The following is a 20,647-nucleotide window of genomic DNA, read 5'->3' as shown; positions in this document are numbered from 1 at the left end:
TCCCTACTTTCTTCATGTTAAGTCTGAATTTGGCAATAAGGAGCTCATGATCTGAGCCAGTCAGCTCCTGGTCTTGTTTTTGCTGACTGTATAGAGCTTCTCCATCTTTGGCTGCAAAGAATATAATCAATCTGATTTCAGTGTTGACCATGATGATGTGATGTCCATGTGTAGAGTCTTCTCTTGTGTTGTTGGAAGGGAGTGTTTGCTATGGCCAGTGCATTCTCTTGGCAAAACTCTATTAGCCTTTGCCTTGCTCCATTCTGCATTCCAAGGCCAAATTTGCCTGTTACCCCAGGTGCTTCTTGACTTCCTCCTTTTGCATTCCAGTCTTCTATAATGAAAAGGACATATTTTGGGGGTGTTAGTTCTAAAAGGTCTTGTAGGTCTTCACAGAAGACCGTTTAATTTCAGCTTCTTCAGCATTACTGTTTGGGACATAGACTTGGATTACTGTGATATTGAATGGTTTGCCTTGGAAACAAACAGAGATCATTCTGTCGTTTTTGAGACTGCATCCAAATACTGCATTTCAGACTCCTTTGTTGACCATGATGGCTACTCCATTTCTTCTGAGGGATTTCTGTCCACAGTAGTAGATATAATGGTCATCTGAGTTAAATTTACCCATTCCAGTCCATTTTAGTTCACTAATTCCTAGATTGTTGACATTCACTCTTGCCATTTCCTGTTTGACCGCTTCCAATTTGCCTTGATTCATGGACCTAACATTCCAGGTTTCTATGCAATATTTCTTTACAGCATCGGACCTTACTTCTAGCATCAGTCACATCTATAACTTGGTGTTGTTTTTGCTTTGGCTCCATCCCTCCATTCTTTCTGGAGTTATTTCTCCACTGATCTCCAGTAATATATTGGGCACCTACCGACCTGGAGAGTTCCTCTTTCAGTATCCTATCATTTTGCATTTTCATACTGTTCATGGGGTTCTCGAGGCAAGAATACTGAAGTGGTTTGCCATTCCCTTCTCCAGTGGACCACATTCTGTCAGACCTCTCCACCATGACCTGCCCATCTTGGATGGCCCCACATTGCATGGCTCAGTTTCACTGAGTTAGACAAGGCTGTGGTCTGTGTGATTAGATTGACTAGTTTTCTGTGATTATGGTTTGCGTGTCTGCCCTCTGATGCCTCACACAACACCTACTGTTTTACTTGGTTTTCTCTTACCTTGGACATGGGGTATATCATCACGGCTGCTCCAGCAAAGCACAGCCGCTGCTCCTTATATTAAACAACTGTTGTATGCCAGGAGATAATGGAGGCACTTGGATACGTAGTAAACAAAACTGAAAAACTCCATACCTTAAGGGAGCTTATTGTATAATGTCTCTTTTTAATGAAACAGGGATTCTGAATGTCACTCCTGCTTTAAAACCTTTGTTTCCCTGAGAAATTCAATCACCACTTCTAGTATTAAGAGGAAATCTAGATGCCCCCTAATCTCTCCCTTTTCCTACTCCAGCATCTTTGTTCAGTGTTTCATGTGACTTTAGTTTTCCTACAAATGTGCTGTTTGCTTTGAACAAGTGAAATAGATAACAGAACGATCTGGAAATTATAGAGACATCGACCTTGGGCAAAAGGAAGGAGAAAGAATGTCACATCAAAAAAAAAAAAAAAGAGACACATTCATAATGAAATAAATAACATTATAGAACCAGGTTAAGATAAATGGACAAAGAAATCTCAGTTCCTCGATTGACAAAATATAGGAAATATCGACAACACAGCTACACAGTATTGAGAGTAAGGGTAAAGTAATGAGCCCTGCTTGAAAAATGCCAGGGAAGAGAAATCAACTCAAACAATTGTCTTTCTGTTTCAGTGTCTTTACTCTTGTCATCTTGGACTGAGTTAGACTCCCATCAGGCAACAAATTGATGTGAGTCAGACCATATAATAAATTCACTGAACTAAAATTTGATGATAAAATATTAGACTTTCTTAGCACTTTTGAAATAACCTTGTTATCATAGGGGGAGAGGACCCACTGATAGAGCCCAGTAACAATTAATGATGAGTTTTGTGCTTCTCTTTAAAATAGTATTAGTTGTATGGAGACACTATCTGTAGCTCTGAAATTTTATACCAACAAAAGGGGAATTTTTAAACACATATGAATCGTTTAAATAAATATGAATCTTCAGAGCCTTATGTGGCAACCCAAGGACACTTGTAAACTAATTTCAGTTCCTAATAGTTTCCTTTGCCAGTCAGAGTGTCCCTGACTTACAAGAAATGGAAACCTGTCACAGATCTCACAGGGATATTAGGGTACAAATAATTGAATCTCAAATGGAGAACTTATAAGAATCTCCAGGGGTCAGAGGGTTTTTAAAACTACACATCCTCTCTTCTTACCTCTTGTATATTATGATACATACTTCCTACACTTACATCTAAAAGTCACTGTTTGGTGGGACATTGTTACTTATAAGAAAGGGATTCATCCCTCAGGTGTTTTAGGAATGTAGAAAGATTGAAGAAGTGTGACCTGTTTGATATATTTGATACATTCCACAAATGTATATCTCTAACAAACTCCTAATCCAAGTAGCAGTGAGTTTTTCATAGCTGTACTATTTCCAGACTAAAATTTTTAGAACGCATTTCAAAAGTTTAGAGATGAAGTTGCTTAGACAGAACTTTCTGGTAGAACATTCTACCTGCCTGGCTAGAACCAGTTTAAGGAATAAAGAGTACTGGCTATTGATAGGTTCTGTTCCAGTCCTGTTGCTGTGTAACACACCACCCAAAAGAATGGGAAAGACTAGAGACCTCTTCAAGAAAATTAGAGACACCAAGGGAACATTTCATGCAAAGATGGGCTTGATAAAGGACAGAAATGGTATGGACCTAGCAGAAGCAGAAGATATTAAGAAGAGGTGGCAAGAATACATGGAAGAACTTTACAAAAAAGATCTTCACGACCCAGATAATCATGATGATGTGATCACTAATCTAGAGCCAGACATCTTGGAAAGTGAAGTCAAGTGGGCCTTAGAAAGCATCATTACGAACAAAGCTAGTGGAGGTGATGGAATTCCAGTTGAGCTGGTTCAAATCCTGAAAGATGATGCTGTGAAAGTGCTGCACTCAATATGCCAGCAAATTTGGAAAACTCAGTAGTGGCCACAGTATTGGAGAAGGTCAGTTTTCATTGCAATTCCAAAGAAAGGCAATGCCAAAGAATGCTCAAACTACCGCACAAATGCACTCATCTCACATGCTAATAAAGTAATGCTCAAAATTCTCCAAGCCAGGCTTCAGCAATACATGAACCGTGAACTCCCTGATGTTCAAGCTGGTTTTAGAAAAGGCAGAGGAACCAGAGATTAAATTGCCAACATCCTCTGGATCATGGAAAAAGCAAGAGAGTTCCAGAAAAACATCTATTTCTGCTTTATTGACTATGCCAAAGCCTTTGACTGTGTGGATCACCAGAAACTGTGGAAAATCCTGAAAGAGATGGGAATACAAGACCACCTAACCTGCCTCTTGAGAAATCTGTATGCAGGTCAGGAAGCAACAGTTTGAACTGGACATGGAACAACAGACTGGTTCCAAATAGGAAAAGGAGTACGTCAAGGCTGTATATTGTTACCCTGTTTATTTAACTTATATGCAGAATACATCATGAGAAACGCTGGACTGGAAGAAACACAAGCTGGAATCAAGATTTCTGGGAGAAATATCAGTAACTTAGATATGCAGATGACACCACCCTTATGGCAGAAAGTGAAGAGGAGCTAAAAAGCCTTTTGATGAAAGGGAAAGAGGAGAGAGCAAAAGTTGGCTTAAAGCTCAACATTCAGAAAACGAAGATCATGGCATCCGGTCCCATCACTTCATGGGAAATAGATGGGGAAACAGTGGAAACAGTGTCAGACTTTATTTTTTGGGGCTCCAAAATCACTGCAGATGGTGACTGCAGCCATGAAATTAAAAGACCCTTACTCCTTGGAAGAAAAGTTATGAGCACCCTAGATAGTATATTCAAAAGCAGAGACATTACTTTGCCGACTAAGGTCTGTCTAGTCAAGGCTATGGTTTTTCCTGTGGTCATGTATGGATGTGCAAGCTGGGCTGTGAAGAAGGCTGAGCACCGAAGAATTGATGTTTTTGAACTGTGGTGTTGGAGAAGACTCTTAAGAGTCCCTTGGACTGCAAGGAGATGCAATCAGTCCATTCTGAAGGAGATCAGCCCTGGGATTTCTTTGGAAGGAATGATGCTAAAACTGAAGCTCCAGTACTTTGGCCACCTCATGCGAAGAGCTGACTCATTGGAAAAGACTCTGATGCTGGGAGGGATTGGGGGCAGTAGGAGAAGGGCACGACCGAGGATGAGATGGCTAGATGGCATCACGGACTTGATGGACGTGAGTCTGAATGAACTCCGGGAGATGGTGATGGACAGGGAGGCCTGGCGTGCTGCAATTCATGGGGTCGGAAAGAGTCGGCCACGACTGAGTGACTGAACTAAACTGATGTATTATGCACACAGATTCTGTGAGTTAGGAATTTGGAAAAGATACATCAAGGATGGGTTGTCTTTTCTCCATAGTGTCTGGGGCCTCAGCTGAGAAGAGTCAAAGGTGAGGGCTAACACCATCTGAAGCCTCACCCACTTCTATGCTTTGCAATTGACACTAATTGTGTGCTCTGATCTCACCTGGGGTTGTCTGCCAGAATGTGTGACCTTTCCAAGTATTGGCGTAGATTTCATCACAACATAGTGGTTGGGTTCCACAAGCAAGTGTCACAAATTGAAGCTCTATCACCTTTAATATTCTAGCCTTGGAAGTCACAAGTCACACAGCATCACTTATGCTACAATTACAAGCCTCCTCGAATTGAATAGGAGGAAACATATACCCTCAGCTTTTGGTGGAAGAAATGCCAAAGTCACATTTTAAGAAGAGCCTGTAGTATTGAAACAGGAAGGAAGGGGGCAGGGCATAATCTTTGAAAAAAATCAAAGACACAATATACACTGATTAGAATAAAATAGGTTCAAGCTGGCAGAGAAGTTGACTTCGACTAGACCTAGATCTTCAGTATAAGCTCACTGTAACACATCAGCAAATTAAATGACAAACCCAGAGGCATCAAGACAGTTCCAAGGCCAACCATCAAAGACCAAAGTGTGGGCAGTGACCCAAATCCTGGAAATCTCCATCTCTTTCCCAAAATGGTTGGAATAATCTTCCCACTTATTATCCTATGAAATTACCCAGTGCATAAAAGCTAATCACACCACATTTCTAGGCCACATGTTCCCTCTGTGATGGCTCACACTTTATCTGTGGAGTGTGTTCCTCTCTAAATAAAATCCACTTCTTACCTATCACTTTGTCTCTCAATGAATTCTTTCTGTTATGAGGCATCAAGAATCCGAACTTCATTAGGTCCTGAAATCAGATCTGTGATCTCAGTTGAAAGACCATGAGTTTTGGCTGGGTTTGAGTTCCAGCCATATAGGTTTGAGTCCCAAACTGGGTTTTGGCTGGGTTCAAGTCCCAGTCATGTGGGTTCAAGTCTCAGACAGAGTTTTGGCCAGGTTTTAGTCATGGCCTTGTGAGTTCAAGTCCCAATCTGAATCGGTTTTAGTATGTGCCATATTGAGTCAACTTTGGAAAATACAACCTGCCACAATTTGCCCACTGGTTATAGCAAATAACATCTTTCCCACATGCAAAATACACAGTCCTCTCCTTCAAATCTAATCCCATTATGACAGAAATTTAACTATAATATTTTGTTTTCTAAATTAGGTCCAAGTATAGGTGAAGATCCTCAGATTTTGTCTTTTGGGGAGGTATAGTTCCTTGAGTATCTCTGAAATGAAAATATGCCTGTTAAATTTACAAGTTATAAACTCCACATACACAACATAAAATTGTAGGGTTAGCCTAGTGTAATCATAATAAACACTCTGAAGGAAATGAAAGAAGGGGGAAATGAAAAGAATGTAGTAATCACCAGTCCTTAGCAACTCTGAAATCTGTATGTGAACATGTTGCCAGTTCCTTCTTTTGTCATACTGCTTGAGAACTGTCTCATTCTACCCTCTGGTTGCTTGGTTTGATCCTCTGAGCTATCTTTCCTTGTTTCATTAAAAAAAAAAAAAAAAGCTAACGTCTGCAGTCGAGTAGTTTTCTCAGCCTGTTTCCTTATGGAGTCCAAAAGACTTTGTTTTGTACTCACTCTATCCCTTTCAATCCAAGTTGATACAATTCATTGAAAAACTGTGGGCTTTTTGTGTACTAATTTATAATCCACTCCATTAGACCTAAAAGAGATTTCTCCAAATTTGACTCTCTCTAGAACTGCTATGAGATAACTATCTTAAAATTCTTAGATGTCATATTATTCAGCAAAAAGGATCTGTAAGGCATGACCTTAAGATCCTTAGAAGGCCTTTGTTTGAAAGATTCTAGGAGGAACTGCCTTACATCTTTTTGAGGTTTTAGCAACAGAGTTAACACTCTCAATCTTGGCTTAAAGCTTTTTCTAATTTGAGAACCCCTGGAGAAGCTGGGGAAAAAAAAAAAAAAGTATTGTTCTCAAATTCACTTTATTGAATTCTTTATAATAAAAGTTAATTCTTTAGTTCACATCTCTCCTTCCACATGTTTTCTATTCAGGGAAAAAGGCAGAAGGCACTTTAAACATTTTGCCTGTATAACTCTATATATGGATAGATCATCAAGTTTCTTAGGTATTCAATATATTTCCTATTTTCCATGTTACCTTAGAAGAGCATTACTGACTTTATGCTAATATCAATACATAAGAAGAGTTCCTTTTACATCAACTTATGCTTTTAAGTCTTTACCAATAAGCCCCTTAGGGCCCTTTATGATTTTTCTACTACTCTCTCCAAGAAATTTGTATCTTCCATTTGCTACTTTGTCCTAAAGCCAATGCCATATGTTTTGGTTTATTTTTTGTTACAGCAGCACTCCACTTTCAGGTACCAACTTTTATTATATTAACTCTTGCTGGGGCTTCCCTGGTGGCTCAGCTGGTATACTATCAGCCTGTAATACGGGAGACCTGGGTTCAATTCCTGGGTCAGGAAGATCCCTTGGAGAAGGTAACAGCTACCCACCCCAGTATTCTGGCCTGGAGAATTCCTCAACCTTGGAGACACAAAACAACAACATTTTATTATTCTCACTGACTCCTAGGGATTTGGAATTTGGAAAGGACAGAACAAGAATGTCATGCTTTTGTTAAAAAATATTTAATTTTTCTGGAGTTGAGCTGCATAAGTTGCTTGTATATTTTTGAGATTAGTTGTTTGTCAGTTGCTTCATTTGCTATTATTTTCTCCCATTCAGAAGGCTGTCTTTTCACCTTGCTTATAGTTTCCTTTGTTGTGCAGAAGCTTTTAATTTTAATTAGATCCCATTTGTTTATTTTTGCTTTTATTTCCGGAATTCTGGGAGGTGGATCATAGAGGATCCTGCTGTGATTTATTTCTGAGAGTGTTTTGCCTATATTCTCCTCTAGGAGTTTTATAGTTTCTGATCTTACATTTAGATCTTTAATCCATTTTGAGTTTATTTTTGTGTACGGTGTTAGAAAGTGATCTAGTTTCATTCTTTTACAAGTGGTTGACCAGTTTTCCCAGCACCACTTGTTAAAGAGACTGTCTTTACTCCATTGTATATTCTTGCCTCCTTTGTCAAAGATAAGGTGTCCATATGTGTGTGGATTTATCTCTGGGCTTTCTATTTTGTTCCATTGATCTATATGTCTGTCTTTGTGCCAGTACCATACTGTCTTGATGACTGTGGCTTTGTAGTAGAGCCTGAAGTCAGGCAAGTTGATTCCTCCAGCTCCATTCTTCTTTCTCAAGATTGCTTTGGCTATTCGAGGTTTTTTGTATTTCCATACAAATCTTGAAATTATTTGTTCTAGTTCTGTGAAAAATGTGGCTGGTAGCTTGACAGGGATTGCATTGAATTTGTAAATTGCTTTGGGTAGTATACTCATTTTCACTATATTGATTCTTCCGATCCATGAACATGGTATATTTCTCCATCTATTAGTGTCCTCTTTGATTTCTTTCATCAGTGTTTTATAGTTTTCTATATATAGGTCTTTAGTTTCTTTAGGTAGATATATTCCTAAGTATTTTATTCTTTTCGTTGCAATGGTAAATGGAATTGTTTCCTTAATTTCTTTTTCTACTTTCTCATTATTCGTGTATAGGAATGCAAGGGATTTCTGTGTGTTGATTTTATATCCTGCAACTTTACTATATTCATTGATGATCTCTAGTAATTTTCTGGTGGAGTCTTTAGGGTTTTCCATGTAGAGGATCATGTCATCTGCAAACAGTGATAGTTTTACTTCTTCTTTTCCAATTTGGATTCCTTTTATTTCTTTTTCTGCTCTGATTGCTGTGGCCAAAACTTCCAGAACTAAAGAAGACATACGGATGGCTAACAAACACATGAAAAGATGCTCAACATCACTCATTATTAGAGAAATGCAAATCAAAACCACAATGAGGTACCACTTCACACCAGTCAGAATGGCTGTGATCCAAAAATCTGCAAGCAATAAATGCTGGAGAGGGTGTGGAGAAAAGGGAACCCTCCTACACTGTTGGTGGGAATGCAAACTAGTACAGCCACTATGGAGAACAGTGTGGAGATTCCTTAAAAAATTGCAAATAGAACTCCCTTATGACCCAGCAATCCCACTTCTGGGCATACACACCGAGGAAACCAGACTTGAAAGAGACACATGTACCCCAATGTTCATCGCAGCACTGTTTATAATAGCCAGGACATGGAAACAACCTAGATGTCCATCAGCAGATGAATGGATAAGAAAGCTGTGGTACATATACACAATGGAGTATTACTCAGCCATTAAAAAGAATTCATTTGAATCAGTTCTGATGAGATGGATGCAACTGGAGCCAATTATACAGAGTGAAGTAAGCCACAAAGAAAAACACCAATACAGTATACTAACACATATATATGGAATTTAGGAAGATGGCAATGACGACCCTGTATGCAAGTCAGGAAAAAGGACACAGATGTGTATAACGGACTTTTGGACTCAGAGGGAGAGGGAGAGGGTGGGATGATTTGGGAGAATGGGAATTCTAACATGTATACTATCATGTAAGAATTGAATCGCCAGTCCATGTCTGACGTAGGGTGCAGCATGCTTGGGGCTGGTGCATGGGGATGACCCAGAGAGATGTTGTGGGGAGGGAGGTGGGAGGGGGGGTCATGTTTGGGACCTGTAAGAATTAAATTTTTAAATTAAATTAAATTAAATTAAATTAAATTAATTTTAATTAATTAAATTAAATTAAATTTTGGGACGCCTGTAAGAATTAAAGATTTTAAAATTAAAAAAATAAAAAATAAAAAAAAAATATTTAAGACCTCAGTTGGAATACTCAAAGACTTGAGGATAAAACCATTTAAAGGCTCATTCATTTACATATCTAGCAGTTGATCCTGGCTATTGACTGAGGGCTCCGCAGAGTCTGCTGACTAGAACTCTTAAAAGTGGCTTCTCCATATGTGGCTACTGGGAGATTTGTTTTTATTTAGAGAAATATCTCTAAAGGCACCTATTATCCTGTGTCCAAGGGTTCCATCATTATAACTTGAAATAATCAGACCAATCAAAGTGCAGCTCATCTCTGATACATTAGGCACTGTTCTGGTGGCAATCCAAGTACAAGACATCCATGTCATATTTTCATGTAAAGCTGGATGATATGGCCACTTAACCTCAAGAGATCATTTAACATGGAAAACTTATAGCCATCAACCAAAATAACTCATCAGATATGAATTAATGGCAGATGGTTACACATAGCCTTGTGTGAGGCACTCTATAAAGGATATCAAAGTTGTAGCTTGAACTGGGAACCCATTGTACAGAATAATTGCTTGAAGATGTCAGTTCAAAAACTATACACAGCTTAAATGATTGTGAACATTACCACATGGTTTTCCTAAAACACTGATAGTGAACTTTATGGAATTTCTATTGATCTTGTATCTGGAATGATGCCCTTCAATTTAACACGTGTCCCTGAATCTAAGAAAACCCAACAAGTACTAAAACTCCTAAGATATCCTTATCACAGTTGGTATAAGATTGAGGGTTGAGGTCACATTGCAAATACAACTTTGAATTGTCCCTCTTCACCTAATATTGTATCAGAAGCACTTTTTTCTGTAATTGCAATGTCTTCATAATTGGAAATATCAATTTCAAATAATTTCTATATATTTCCTCAAGGAATATGTTTTCATAAAATATATTTAAAATCACAATAAATTATATCTATATTTCACATCTCAGAAATTAATACTGTGTCAAAAAAAAAAAAAAGTGAAGTCACTCAGTCGTGTCTGACACTTTGCGACCCCATGAACTGCAGCCTCCCAGGCTCCTCCATCCATGGGATTTTCCAGGCAAGAGTACTGGAGTGGTTTGCCACTTCCTTCTCCAGGGGATCTTTCTGACTCAAGGATTGAACCTGGGTCTCCTGCATTGCAGGCGGACACTTTACCCTCTAAGCCACGAGGGAAATACTGTGTAGCGATATATTTTAAAGCAAAGGAAAAGTACTACTTTTATTCATATATTAAGAGCAGTGCCTTTATTATATATTTCTTTTTAAACTATTTTTTAAATGATAGAATTTCACAGGTGAGTTAAATAGTAACCAAGAGAGCAAAATTATCCTAGAATCTTTATTTACTACCTTGACTACTATTCGAGTTTCTCCTCTGGCTCAGGTCACCTTCAGTTTATCCTGTCACCAAGCTCCTCTGGATTCTCCACAGCTTCAAGTGTAAGATATGACCATCATACTATGAAACCCAATTCTCCAGAAGCACCTACACATATGGACATAGATGAACTGGCAGTAATCCTGAAGTTCTTTCATTAATCTTTTGGAAGAAAACTATTATAAGACAATTGGCTCTGTAATCAAAGGTCTTACTTCTACATACAAGGGCACAACATCTGCATAATTGTTCAGGCATTTAGTACCTTTAAAGAACGGTAGTTTTAATCTGGGTCAATTGATGAAATTCCTTACATAACTCCATGGACACTCTGTCCTCATACTTCTAAGCAAAGCAGAACATTTTAGATAGCCTGCTGATAGAAGAGATAAAAATGGGTCATTCCGCACCTTCAAAAAAATTCACTTCCTATGCCAGACCTATTTTGGATTAGTATTAGAACTCTGAATGGTATGAAACTTCCTGCTCATGAGGAGAAGCAAATACTTTAAAAGCACTAGACAGACACTATGCAAGGGTTCCAGTTGCTGGAAAGGATGTGCTATGGAATGATGCTGCCATAAACATGTCATTCCAAGAAAAGCTTTCCACACTTTTATTTGAACAACTACTTTAGATAGGCAAGGCTGGTAGCTTGGACTTGTGTGTATAGCTAAAAGTCTACTTGGATACTTAGACGTACCTCCTAGCCATCCTGGTTCAGTCTAGCAACAGCCATGACTGAGTAAACACACCAGCATGAGATACCTTGTTACAGAAAAGTCAGCCACTCTGTGTGTGTGCACTGGGCCCACCTGCAAGAAGTGCTGCAGTTATCCGATGAAAAAAATCAACCAGTTTCCTCCCTATGCTGCTGCTGCTGCTAAGTTGCTTCAGTCGTGTCTGACTCTGTGCGACCCCATAGACAGCAGCCCACCAGGATCCCATCCCTGAGATTCTCTAGGCAAGAATACTGGAGTGGGTGTTTTATCTTAAGTAAGGGGAATCTTGGCTGCCTATATAATAACCTGCCCATAGTGTCACATAATGACAAATTTCAGGGCATTGAGGAACTCAAACATGGTCCAGCAGGCCCAGACTCACCCCTAGCTTCCAGCAGACTTAATGGGCACATGAAAAGGGCGTCTGCTGCTAGGAGAGACCCATTACCCACTAAAACTTTGGGGTATGCAATTACATGGGATTAATTGACCAGTGTTTACACTTGAGTTCAACTGAGCCAAGTTCATAACTGAGCTATCATCAGGAGCACCCTGAATTATAAGCTTCATCTTTAATATTGACAACATTGAAGATGACAGGTTTTTCAGGTGTGTTGACTTTATCAATCACACTGACAACCAAAGTGTCCAACAACAAATCAATTTACTATGAAGTTTTCTCTGAACAAATTCAGGGAAGATATCCTATTTATTCACTTATTGATAAGTAATTCTTAAGGACTTACTCTGAGATAGTCACTTGGTATACAGTGGTGAAAAAAATCGGACAAAAATCTTTGCCCTATGAGGCTTACATTTTAGAATGGAAGATGGAAAATAAAATAAGTAAGCAAATTAATAGTGTATTAGAAAGTAATAAGTTCGATGGAAATAAATAAAGCAAGGAAAAGGGATAGGAGATTAATGTAAATGTGACAATCAGAGGTCTATCCTGAGAAAGTTATATTAAACCAAATACTGGAAGAAGCTGAATAAGCAAACCTTGTGTTTCACTGGAGGAATAACTCTAGATAGAAGAGCCCACCAGAATTGAGGATTTTAATTCTTCTATAAACTTTGAGCTGAGGCCTCAATAATTGTGCTTAAATAACAAATAAGTCAGCATGATACTACCTGTTGCTGATATGTTCGTCTTGCTTACTTCTGGCTACACTCTAGACTACCCTGATATAGAACACATCCACATTATACAAATATCTGCTTCCAATACGACATTGGAGGCAAATTTATTGCAGAAGGGTACCAGTCATTCAAAAACTATCATGACCACTTAATTTCTGGCAAAACATTGCATTATATATTCTTTCTAGGAGGGGTCAGCAAATTATAATCCACTATCTGTTTCTTTAATTGAAATTTTTATTGAGATAATTATAGAATTTTATGAAGTTGCAAGAAACTCAGTTTCCCCCAATGACATCTTTCAAAAGTATATTACAATAGCACAACCAAAATATTGACATGATACAATCCATTGATTTTATTCACATTTCATGCACTTGTTTGTGCATGTGTATTCAAGCTATGGTTTTTCCAGTAGTCATGTACGGATGTGAAAGTTGGACCATAAAAAAGGCTGAGCAGCAGAAAATCAATATTTTCAAACTGTGGTGCTGGAGAAGACTCTTGATAGTCCCTCGGACTGCAAGGAGATCAAATCAATGAATCAGAAAGGAAATCAGCCCTGAATATTCTTTGGAAGGACCAATGCTGAAGCTGAAGCTCCAATACTTTGACCACCTGATGTAAAGAGCTGACTCATTGGAAAAGACCCTGATTCTGAGAAAGATTGAGGGCTGGAGGAGAAGGGGAGACATAAGATGAGATGATTAGATGGCATCACTGACTCAATGGACATTAGCTTGAGCAAACTCCAGGAGATGGTGAAGGATAGGGAAGCCTGGTGTGCTGTAGTCAATGGGGTTGTGAAGAGTCAGACATGACTAAGCAACTGAAAAACAACAACAAATTTGTGTATTTATTTAATACAGGTTTATTTATTAAATGCAGGTTTTTTAATTTTATTTTTAATTGGATGATAATTGTTTCACAGTGTTGTGTTTGTTTCTGACATACATCAACATGAATCAGCCACAAGTATACATATGTCCCTGCCCTCCTGAACCTCCTTCCCATGCCCTACTCCATCCCACCCTTCTAAGTTGTCACAGAGTACCAAAATATGTTATGCAGCACCTTCCTATTAGCTAGCTATTTATATATGGTAATGTATATGTTTTGATGCTACTCTCTCAATTCCTCCCACCTTCTCCTTCCCCCACTGTGTCCACAAGTCTGTTCTCTATGTCTGGGATTCTATTCCCACCCTGCAAACAGGTTCATCAGTACCATCTTTCTAGATTCTGTATATGTGTATTGATCTTTCTGACTTACTTCACTCTGTATAACAGGCTCTAGATTCATCTGTCTCACTAGAACTGACTCAAATTTGTTCCTTTTTTATGGTTGAGTAATTTTCCATTATATATATGTACCACAACTTCTTTGACCTGTTGATGGTCATGTAGGTTGTTATATGCAGTTTTATCACATGTGTAGGTTTATGTATCCTTGACTAAGTCTACATACAGAAAAATTACCACAAGGATCCAATGTGCTGTGTACTTACAACCATATTCCACCTCCTTCCTATCTATTACTCTGTCTTTAATCCCTGAAATCACTAATCAGTTCTTTATTTCTAAACTATTGCCATTTCAATACTGTTATATAAAAGGACTCATAAAGTATATAACTTTGGGTGTTGACTTTTTCACTCATTTAATTCTCTAGAGATTCATTCAGATTGTTGCACTTAGCGATATTTCCTTTACATTTTTGCATAATATTCCCTGATATAGCTGTTCCACAGTTTTAACTATAACACATTAAAGGATATCTAAGTTTTTATTGGTTTGGGCTATTATGAATAAAGCTACTATTAACATTTCTGCACACATTTACAGGTTAACATTAGTTTTAATTTTTTCAGGGACAAATGCCTTGGAGTGCAATTGCTGAGTTTCAGGTTAATTGCATGTGTATTGTTTGTCCTCAATTGTTCACTTGTGTCTGATTCTTGGCAATTTCATGGGCTGTAGCCCACCAGGCTCTTCTGTCCATGGAATTTTCCAGACAAGTATTGTATACTGGGGCAGTCCTAAGATGGTGGAAGAATAGGACGGGTAGACCACTTTCTCCACCACAAATTCATCAAAAGATCATCTGAATGCTGAGCAACTTCCACAATACAACTTCTGAATGGTGGTAGAGGACAACAGGTACCCAGAAAGGCAGCACGTTCTCTTCAAAAGGAGGTAGGACAAAATTTAACAGACAAAAAGAGAGACAGAAGAGTTAGGGACAGAGATCCATCCTGGGGAGGCAGTAGTGAAGAAGTTTCCAAACAGCAGGACACCCCCACACTGGTGGGTCTGTGGGGAGTTTTAGAATCTCAGAGGGAAACATATCCAGGAGGGAAAAAAAAAAAAAAAAAACAGAATACATGCCTAACCACAACGCCCAGTGGAGAAGTAGACCTGACACTCGCTTCCACCACCAGCGATTGGGGGCTGGACAGGAAGGCACAGGTTGCATGCTTAGGGTAAGGACTGGGCCTGATTGCCCTGAGGACAATCTGAGGGAGCTAACGTGAGATAGCAACCCAAACTGTGGGATAGCGAGAGAAAGAAATAAAAAGAGAGAGAGAGAACTTTCCCCAAAAGAGCTCTAACCTAAAGTGCAACCTGGACTGCTCACAGAACATAGGATTAAGTGAACACCAAAGGACAGCTAGCCAGCTGTGGACCGGCTCCTCCCCCCACCAGAGGCAGAGAGGCAGGCTAGTGACAGCTAAAGACAGAAGGAAAGGGACAATCTTGGCCCCAGACACAGCATCCTCCATCAAACTGTGAGCAGGCTCCCAGTTGCTAACCAAGTCTTCCTGGGATCCTGGATGATTGACACCTGCCAGGAGGGTCACGGTCTGAGATCAGCTCCCCAGAGGAGACACATAAGCGCCTGGGACCAGGGAGGTGATTAAGATGCACAGACCACCTGGGACAGTGCACTTGCCAAGAACCTGGTAGCCTGAGTTGCTTGGACCTGGGAAGGGCGCAAAATGCATGCCCAACCAAGTCTGTGCCTTTGTGGAGTACCCAAGAACCTGAACTGGAGCAGCTCAGACCTGGGAAGTGCACAAAATGCAGGGCCTGCTTTGGACAGCTCCCCTGAAGAGCAACCTGGAGCCTGAGCAGTGTAGACCTGGAAATCACATGCCACCATAAGCTGGGGAAAACCCAGTGTGGTCCGTACACTGCAAGCACTCCCCACACAGGCCAGTGATATTAGTTTCCAGGGTTCCTCCCTTTACACAACATAACTGAGCAAGTGAGCCTAAATAACTGATCACTTTTGGCCCCCTGTGTCAGGGCAGAAATTAGACACTGAAGAGACTTGCAAACAGAGTAAGCCAAAATAAACAAAGAGGGAACTGCTCTGAAAGTGACAGATGCAGCTGATTAAAACCCTGTAGTTAACATTGACTAAGCATTGGAAGGGGCCTATAGACCTTGAGAAGAAGTATAAGCTGGAATAAGGAACTATCTGAAACTTAACTGACCCCACATTACCATCAACAGCTCCAGAGAAATTTTTATATATATATATATATATATATATATATATATATATATATATATATATTTACTATTATCATTTTTTAAATTTTTATATTTTTAAGTTCTTTATTACTCCTTTAATTTTCATTTTTATGATCTATTACCTTGCAAAAAAAAGAGAGGGTATTTTTAAGGCAAATTATATATATATATATATATGTATATATATATAATGATTTTGTGATTGATTTTGCTCTGTATTTTTAAAATTGTATTTTTGATAATCTAACACTTACTCTAGATTTTTAATCTTTGCTTTTTGGTATTTGTTATCAATTTTGTACCTTTAAGAATCTAATCTTCTGTACCCATTTTTACTTATGGGTGTGATTACCAGCTTGATTGCTCTCTCCCCTTTTGACTCTCCCTTTTCTCCCCCAGGTCACCTCTATCTCCTCCATAATCCTTCTATTCTCTACTTAACTCTGTGAATCTCTCTAAGTCTTCTGGGCCGTGGAGAACACTTAGGGAACTGATTACAGGCTAGATTGGTCTCGCCCCTTTTGATTCTCCCTCTTCTCCTCTTGGTCACCTCTATATCCCTCTTCTCTTTTCCATGTAATTCTCTAAACTTCTCTGGATGTCCCTCACTGTGGAGAATATTTTCACCAATAACCTATATGTTTTATCATCTGTGCTGTATGGATGGAGAAGTCTGGAGGCCACTGTAAGAAAAAGACTGAAAGCCAGAGGCAAGAGGCTAAAATCCAAAACTTGAGAATACCAGAAAACTCCTGTCTCCAGGGAACATTAACCAACAAGAGCTCATCCAAAAGCCTCCAAACCTACACTGAAACCAAGCTCCACCCAAGATTCAACAAGTTCCAGAGCAAGACATACGATGCTAATTCTCCAGCAATTCAGGAACACAGCTATTAGCATTAAAATACAGCTTGCCTAAAGTCACACCAAACCCATAGACACCCCAGAACTCACTACTGGACCCTTTACTGCACTCCAGAGAGAAGAGATCCAGCTCCACCCACAGGACACAGACTCAAGCTTCCCTAACCAGGAAACCTTGACAACCCACTCATTCAACCCCACCCACAGAGAGCAACCTCCACAATAAAGAGGAACTGCAAGCTTCCAGCCTACAGAAGGCCACCCCAAACACAGCAATCTAAACAAAATGAAAAGGCAGAGAAACATTCAACAGGTAAAGGAGCATGATAAATGCCCACCAAACCAAACAAAAGAGGAGGAGATAGGGAGTCTACCTGAAAAAGATTTCAGAATAATGATAGTAAAGATGATACAAAATGTTGAAAACAAAATGGAGTTACAGATAAATAGACTAGAAACAAGGATTGAGAATTAACTCCAATTAAAATAAATAAATTTATTTAAAAATTAAAAAAAAGAAGATGCAAGAAATGGCTAATAAAGATCTAGAAATAAAAAAGAATGAATCAACAATGAATAATGAAACAACTGAGATCAAAAGCACTCTGGAGGGAAGCAACAGTAGAATAGCCGAGGCAGAAGATAGGATATATGAGGTGGAAGATAAAATGGTGAAAATAAACTAAACAGAGAGGAAAAAAGAATTAAAAGAAATGAGGACAACCTCTGGGACAATGTTCAGTTCAGGTCAGGTCAGTTCAGTCATTCAGTGGTGTCCGACTCCTTGCGACCCCATGAATCACACCATGATCAGGCCTCCCTTTCCATCACCAACTCCTGGAGTTGACTCAAACTCATGTCCATCGAGTTGGTGATGCCATCCAGCCATCTCATCCTCTGTCGTCCCCTTCTCCTCCTACCCCCAATCCCTCCCAGCATCAGAGTTTTTTCCAATGAATCAACTCTTCACATGAGTTTCAGCTTTAGCATCATTCCTTCCAAAGAACACCCAGGACTGATCTCCTTTAGAATGGACTGGTTGGATCTCCTTTCAGCCCGAGGGACTCTCACAAGCCTTCTGCAACACCACAGTTCAAAAGCATCAATTCTTCGGTGCTCAGATTTCTTCACAGTCCAACTCTCACATCCATACATGACTACTGGAAAAAACATAGCCTTGACTAGACAGACCTTTGTTGGCAAAGTAATGTCTCTGCTTTTGAATATGCTGTCTAGGTTGGTCATAACTTTCCTACCAAGGAGTAAGCGTCTTTTAATTTCATGGCTACAATCACAATCTACAATGATTTTGGAGCCCCAAAAAATAAAGTCTGACACTGTTTCTACTGTTTCCCCATCTATTTCCCATGAAGTGATGGGACCAGATGCCATGATTTTCGTTTTCTGAATGTTGAGCGTTAAGCCACATTTTGCACTCTCCTCTTTCCCTTTCATCAAGAGGCTTTTTAGTTCCTCTTCACTTTCTGCCATAAGGGTGGTGTCATCTGCATATATGAGATTATTGATATGTCTCCTGGCAATTTTGATTTCAACTTGCGCTTCTTCCAGCCCAGTGTTTCTCATGATGTACTCTGTATATAAGTTAAATAAGCAGGGTGACAATATACAGCCTTGATGTACTCCTTTTCCTATTTGGAACCAGTCTGTTGTTCCATGTCCAGTTCTAACTGTTGATTCCTGACCTGCATATAGGTTTCTCAAGAGGCAGGACAGGTGGTCTGGTATTCCCATCTCTTTCAGAATTTTCCACAGTTTATTGTAATCTATACAGTCAAAGGCTTTGGCATAGTCAATAAAGCAGAAATAGATGTTTTTCTGGAACTCTCTTGCTTTTCCCATGATCCAGAAAATGTTAAACACCCAGAAGAAGGAAAAAAAAAGAAAGGCCATGAGAAAGAAGTTGAAATTTTCCATAAATGGGGAAGGAAATAGCCACCCAGGTCCAAGATGCCCAGAGAGTACCAAACAGGATAAACCCAAGACACATATTAATCAAATCAACAAAGTTCAAACACAAAGAATAAATATTAAAAACATCAAGGGAGAAACAACAAATAACACACAAGGGGATTCCCATAAGGATAACAGCTGATCTTTCAATAGAAATTCTTCAAGCCGAAAGGGAATGGCAAGACATACTTAAAGGGAAGAAAGAGAAAAGCCTATAACTCACATTACTATACCCAGCAAGGATCTCATTCCAATATAAAGGAGAAACCAAAAGGTTTACACACAAGCAAAAGCTCAGAGAATTCAGCACCACCAAACCAGCTCTTCAACAAATGCTAAAGTTTCTTCCCTAGAGAGGAAATACAGAAAAGGTTTATAAACTTGAACCCAAAACATCAAAGTAAATGGCAATGGGATCATAATTATCAATAATTACATTAAATGTAAGTGGGTTGAATGCCCAAACCAAAAGACAAAGTCTGGCTGAATGGATGCAAAAACAAGATCCCTATATATACTGTCTACAGGATACCCACCTCAAAAACAGGGATGCATACAGACTGAAAGTGGAGGGCTAGAAAAAGATATTTCATGCAAATGGAGAATGAAAGAAAGCAGGAGCAGCAATACTCATATCAGAGAACATAGACTTTGAAATAAAGGCCATGAAAAGAAACAAGGAAAGACACTGCATGATGATCAAGGATCAATCTAAGAAGAAGGTATAACAATTATAAATATATATGCACCCAACATAGGAGCACCACAATATGTAAGGCAAAAGCTAACAGATATGAAAGGGGATATTAACAGTAACACAATAATAGTGGCAGACTTTACTACCTGCTCACACATATGGATAGGTCAACTAAACAGAAAGTTAGCCAGGAAACACAAATTTTAAATGATACAATGGAACAGTTAGATGTAAATGATATCTATAGGACATTTCACCCCATAATAATGAATTTCACTTTTTCTCTCAAGTGCACAAAAAACATTCTACAGAATAGATCACATCCTGGGCCATAAATCTAGCCTTGGTAAATTCAAAAAAATTGAAATCATTTAAAGCAACTTTTCTGATCACAATGCAGTAAGATTAGATGTCAACTATAGGGAAAAAAACCATTAAAAATACAAACATATGGAGGCTAAACAACATGCTTCTGAATAACCAAAAATCACAGAAGAAATAAAAAATGAAAGCAAAATACACACAGAAACAAATGAAAATGAAAACACGACAACCCAAAACCTATGGGATTCAGTAAAAGCAGTTCAAAGGGGAAGGTTCATAACAGTACAAGCTTACCTCAGGAAACAAAAGAAAAACCAAATAAATAGCCTAACTTTACATCTAAAGCAACTAGAAGAAGAAGAAATTAAGAACCCCAGGATTAGTAGAAGCAAAGAAATCCTAAAAATTAGAGCAGAAATAAAATGAAAAAGAAACAAAGGAGACTATAGCAAAAATGAACAAAACCAAAAGCTTGTTCTTTGAGAAGGTAAATAAAATTGACAAACCATTAACCAGACTCATCAAGAAAAAAAAAAGGGAGAAAAATCAAATCAAGAGAATTAGAAATGAAAA

This window comes from Ovis canadensis, chromosome X (genome assembly GCF_042477335.2).
Source record: "Ovis canadensis isolate MfBH-ARS-UI-01 breed Bighorn chromosome X, ARS-UI_OviCan_v2, whole genome shotgun sequence".
In the NCBI taxonomy this organism is placed as follows: domain Eukaryota; kingdom Metazoa; phylum Chordata; class Mammalia; order Artiodactyla; family Bovidae; genus Ovis; species Ovis canadensis.
This window is presented reverse-complemented; position numbering follows the sequence as displayed.